Source organism: Dermacentor andersoni, chromosome 5 (genome assembly GCF_023375885.2).
Source record: "Dermacentor andersoni chromosome 5, qqDerAnde1_hic_scaffold, whole genome shotgun sequence".
NCBI classification, from domain to species: domain Eukaryota; kingdom Metazoa; phylum Arthropoda; class Arachnida; order Ixodida; family Ixodidae; genus Dermacentor; species Dermacentor andersoni.
This window is the reverse complement of record NC_092818.1, coordinates 196,524,213-196,529,884: the sequence shown is the minus strand read 5'-3', so window position 1 is coordinate 196,529,884 and position 5,672 is coordinate 196,524,213.

Genomic DNA, 5,672 nt, shown 5'->3' with positions numbered 1-5,672 from the left:
TCTACGCCGATTGGAATAGGTTAGCCGTGCAACACGCGGACTTCCTATGGAGGATGAAACTTCCGGAGCTTCAACAAAGTAAGAGGAAATACCTTTCTAATAATTCACCGTCAAATAACGTACTGGTCCTTGGAGACGCCACCGTAAGTGATACCCATAGAAAAACCCTTGCTTTAGGTTCTAAGAACTGTTTTAAGCCTAACATAAAACCCGTTGACGTTTTAAGCATGCCGCGCTGCATAACCAGGTTCGTCCCGGAAGAAGAACGCTGGCGCTGTATTTCAGATTGCGTTGCTAGCATTAAACAATCAAATTCTCATTTAAAGACGTCTGACCCTGTCCGCCCGTCAGTTAATTACCTTGTGGAGCATAAACTTGTACCAGTAATATCTGACAAGGAAGGTTATTTCGTAATTATGCCAGATGACATGTTTTCAGAAAATGCGATTTCAGCCATAGAAAAGAATTTGCAGCCAGTAGGACTTAAGCCTTCGGCAGTTAAGCAACGTGCGGTTGACCTCCTGTCAAGACATAATCTTGATAGGGTAGTCTGTAATGTCAAGAAAGCAAAATCCCTCACCTTAGAACTGTTTTTTTCGGCGAAGACCCATAAGCAAGAAATTCCTTTTCGTGCTATAGTGTCAGAGAAAGGGTCGTGGCAGGTCTGTGTCGCTAGTTACCTACAGAACTGCTTAGCTTCACTAGTTTTTTCAGACCCCTTTTGCTTGTGTAATTCTCAGGCACTAGTTCAGTATTTGAGAGAGCAAAATCCTAGTGATTGTACAGCTTTTAGTATGGATATCGAAGACCTATATTATTCTTTGCCGCATGACGGGTTGCTAAATTCCGTAAATGACTGCATTAAAGAACAAGTGCAAGAGTCGGCTTTTATTGACAGATGCGGTGCTTCCATGGGAACTTTTCTAGAAACTCTTTCAATGTACTTGAAGTCGACGCCGATTGGGTGGAGAGATGGCGTTTTTCTGCAGAAATCAGGCATTTGTATTGGCTCAAAGGTTGCCCCTATTCTTAGCAATATTTACCTAAGTAAGGCTGACAACTGCTTAGAGAAAGCCTTAGGTGATAGCGTTATCAAAATATTTCGCTACGTTGATGATTACCTGATTTTCTGCAATAGGGAAGAATTCGATTCCGTTGCTACCTCAGTAAGTGAGCAATTTAAACTTTATGGAGGAGGATTAAAGTTTACCAAGGAATTTCCTCAGCGACGCGTAATTCAGTTTCTTGACATTTCCTTGGTCTTCGAACAAAATCATGTTTGTTGGCAGTACTCCCCAAGATCTTCGAAGCCTTTGCTAAACTTTCAATCCAAGCATTCCAATGTAGTAAAAAGCGGAATTGCCATGTCTTGCCTTAAGTCTTCCCTCACCAGATCCTGCATGCACGAAATGAGCGCCAGTTTTAATGCGCAGGTCCGGTGCCTATTAGAAGCAGGTTATCATAGTGTAGCAGTGGCCTCTGTGGCTGAGCGTCTAAAGAAGTCGGTTTCGAGAGGGACGGACGTGATTACAGAAAGCAGTAATAGCAAAAAAAGAGTAGCGGCTATACCGTATATTCATTCAGTGTCGCACAGGCTTAAAAAAGTTGCAAGTAGATATGATGTTAATGTTGCTTTCACTGCTCCCAATAAGCTAGGTAAGATATGCGCTGCTGTACAGAGAAAGAAAGAGCGGGTAAAAGGCAAGAAACGAACAGATATTTGACCAGTGAAGCACAATAAGAACAACAGGTTTACTGACTGTCGTATGGGTGTGGTTTATAAAATTCCCCTTAGCTGTGGCCACTTCTACGTAGGGCAAACGGGACGGTGTATCAATCAGAGGTTAATGGAACATAAAAGGTCGTTAACCGGTGGATCGCCTTGTAATCGTTCGCTACATTGCCGAGATTGTAACTGCACGTCAGAGTTTGATGAATGCGCGATATTGTACAGGCATAAGAATGAAGATACGCGTCTTATGGTAGAGGCATGGCATATCTATAATGGTGGAAGTGCGTGCGTGAGTCAGCCTTCGATTACTTTACATAAGGAAGAGATTAAGCGCCTTAACAGTTATCTCTCACGTAGACCGGCACGTGTACCCGACTGACACGTGGTGTTACCATTCCTGAGCATGCGCAGATGAGTTTTGTCTTCTTTCTTTTTTCGCCTCAGTGCTCCCTTCAGTTGATAGTCGGCGTTCGTGTTGTCCACTTCTCTACTCTTGTGTCCTATCTGCACGCCTCACTTCTTTTTTGCATAATGAGTGTATTATAATGTGGGCATTCTAGGAAAGGGTGAGATGTGTCTTCATCCGCAAGGGTACAATCGCACCGTGGGAATTCAGCACGGCTTTCTTTTTATTATTCGGGTAGGCATTCTTGAGAGAAACAAAGATATACCACATTAAAGCCCAGTGGAGCTGTAGAACAACGCACATGTATACCTAAATCAATCGTAATGTATGCTAGGAAAGCAGTTACGGTACAGCTCAAACAAAATTGTGCGTGCTTGAACAGAATGAATGAAAAGTCAAAACTCCAGCATGGAAAGTTGGCGCGGAGTGTCATATTGCGTTCAAATATATGTGCGTACTTAAACACCCATGCACTCACACTCCTAAAAAAAGAAGAAAAGCTTTTTCTACACAGCTGACCGACGCTTCCCATGGCGTGACAACTCTCCCTCGAACCAGCATGAGCACGCTATTGATGGGTGTTCGCAAGTTGCGGGTCCACCAGCTTTTTTAAGGCAGCGAATCTTAGCGAAAAAGCAGAATAATATCGTAGGCGCATGACTGGCAGAGAGAAACAAATTACTATGGTTTGATGACAGTGGAAGGACGACGGCATGAACACAGTGGGTCGACGGCGGCGTGACGACGGCGGCTTGATGACGATGCGATGACGAGGAAGGCACGATCGTCATTCCATTGTCGTCAAAGCACCGTCATCACGCTGTCGTAATTATGCCATCGTCATTCCATCAACACCATGCGCCAGCGTCATGCATTCATGGTGGAAAACATCGAAAGACTGCAATGAAACGACATAAAAATTAGAGATCTCACAAATCTGCAAAGCCCGCGTCGGCGCTCACTGCGAAAAGCTACACTATCTTATCTAGAACGTCGCACTTCTGGATTCATTAATTGATTCATTTGAGCAGCTTCCACGTTGCGCTAACGTGGATATTCGCAAAAGAAAGGGTTCGACATTGTCGCCTCCTGATCTTTTTACGCTCAAATGCGCGACTAGCCCCTGAATCTGACGTCACGCTTGAAAGTGCTCTTGAATTTGTTCCGCGGGTTTAGCAACATGTATTTTTTGTTGTCGTGATAGAAGAATATGTAGTCGTAGAAATACAGTGCTGCGTCGTCCTTGGCTCTTGATAATCTGGTACAGTTCGATATATAATATTGCATATTTTTTCTACATAGTTTTGTAGGAGAAAGAGCAGAACCTATGTTGTCTTGTTTCTCTAGAGGATACTCTCGTCTATGCTCAATTTTATATGTCAAGGATATATTTCCCACAATATGTTCTTAAATTCGGTATGCCAACGTTAGGGTCAGGGTAGGTACGCAGTGCAACAGCTAAGTAGCCCTCTCCACACAAGACGCACCGAATAGGAATGATCAAGTCATCATGTTGTGTGTGTTACCTGTGCTGCGTTTATTATTCTATACTCTTGGAACCATGGTCTTGCATATCACAGCCGCAGAAAGCCACAAGAGCGTTACTGCGATTCCTGAAGGCAACCGAACACCATTTGTGACGTAGAGCTTAGAATTCTATTACGTCGGCAACTCCAGTGCTCATCAACTACCTACAGACTCTGCCTTTCTTAATATGTTTCTTTCCTTCCTCCATTCCAGGGTAGCCAACTGGCCTCAGTCCTCGTTAACCTCCCTGCCTTTCGCTTATATCTTTCTCTTCTCCTTGCACTCGCGCTGAGTATTTGCTACCGCCTATTAACTTGCCAGGGCATGTTAGTACTCATGTTACATCAAATCATGGAACCTCCAGCAGACGTTTAGGCGTAGCCCCAAGGGCATTCCGCCGCGTCGAAACACGGGAGGGCCGAAGCGCAGCACTCGAATTTCCATCAACCGCCGACCACTCGACCGAATATGCACTGCGGAGGAACTCGTTCGTTCAACATCGCCCGCTCTGGCCGTGACTGCGTCCGTCGACAGGGCAGGACTCGGAGAAGCGTCAGGATCGAGAAAAAAGGAAAGCACCAAAAGTGTAATTAACTGGAACCGTGGAGGACGCGTGCTTTCAGCTCTTTGTAAGAGCGGTGCCGAGTCCTCTTGCAAAGCCTCGGGAGGGCACACGTCCTCTTCCTCGGAAGCCAGGGCCCTCGCTGCGAGGAAGTGGGCACGCGTGCCTGTCGACGACGAACGCGTTCGCGGCCGGCGGACGAGGGGCGGCCGGGCGCTCTCCAGCTTCGTCGACGCTGCATGCGGCGCTCGCAAGCATTTCGCTTCGCTAATTCTGTTTGTGCGCCCGCGTGGGGCCCCGTTTGGAGCGCGCTGGCCCGGTCCGAGAGCCGCGTTCGCCACCCTAATTGCGTCACGCTGATCCCTAATAATCTGTCGAGCTGCTGCGTTTGTAGAAGAGCGTTATCGGTCCAATCCGCTGTTCACCCGCAAGGCGGTGAGTGGGCCTCGACCTTTCCAGCGTCCAGTTGGTCGCTTTATCATTTTAGTTGTCCAGCAATACTCAGGTGCAGCACTTCACGTTAGGCTCGTGCTCATCACGCTGCTTCCGCTATCGACAGGATTTCAGAAGTTGCTGGACGTCGCAACTAGAAAGCCACGGGGAAGCCATTCGTACCGCCAAAGGCACTACCGCGCATGGATATGCAGCTGTGACAGTGTTGATATAGTTAGACTGTTTGTGGCTTGTGTGCCATGAAGAAATATTCAAAACAAACGTTTCTGCACCCAGATTTGACGTGCCTATAGTCGTATGAACTACGTGCGTTGTGGAAAGCTAGAATGAGAAAATATGGTTCATCTTAGAATTTGCTTGTTGAGCAGAAGAACGTCGAATATTTGTCTGTGTGCTGATGAGAAGAGTGTATGTGACAGCTGTTAATTATTATAAAAAGACATCGCTTCTTCTTAGAGAGCATGTGCATAAAAATGATCTCTCTGTCTCTCTCTAGTTTCCTTTCTCGCTACAAATGTTGTACTTACCACCTCTAACTTAGTAGCTCAATCCATCACCCCACAATGTGTCTTGCAGAAGCATCTATCTCTATATAGTCTTGGTTAAGATGGTTCAAATAACACAGTTGAGTGCCTTTTTTTCTTCACAACCACACTCCAATAATTGGAAATTATTTACCGGATTAGTGCATTAGCTATGTAGCTAGCAACTTCCTAGGAACGTGTTTTTATTGATGAGTAGGCATGCGCTGCATCACATTGTTTAGCTTGGAACAATTGTGTGCCGCGTATTGCTCTCCGTTCGTATGCTTCTCTACGGGGCACCCTTTCTCGATCCCTCGTTTGTTTTCCTCTAACCCGCCGTGGTTGCTTAGTAGCTATGGTGTAGGGCTAAGCACGAGGTCGTGGGATCAAATCTCGGCCACAGCGGCCGCATTTCGATGCGGGCTAAATAGCGAAAACACCCGTGCACTTAGACTTAGGTGCACGTTA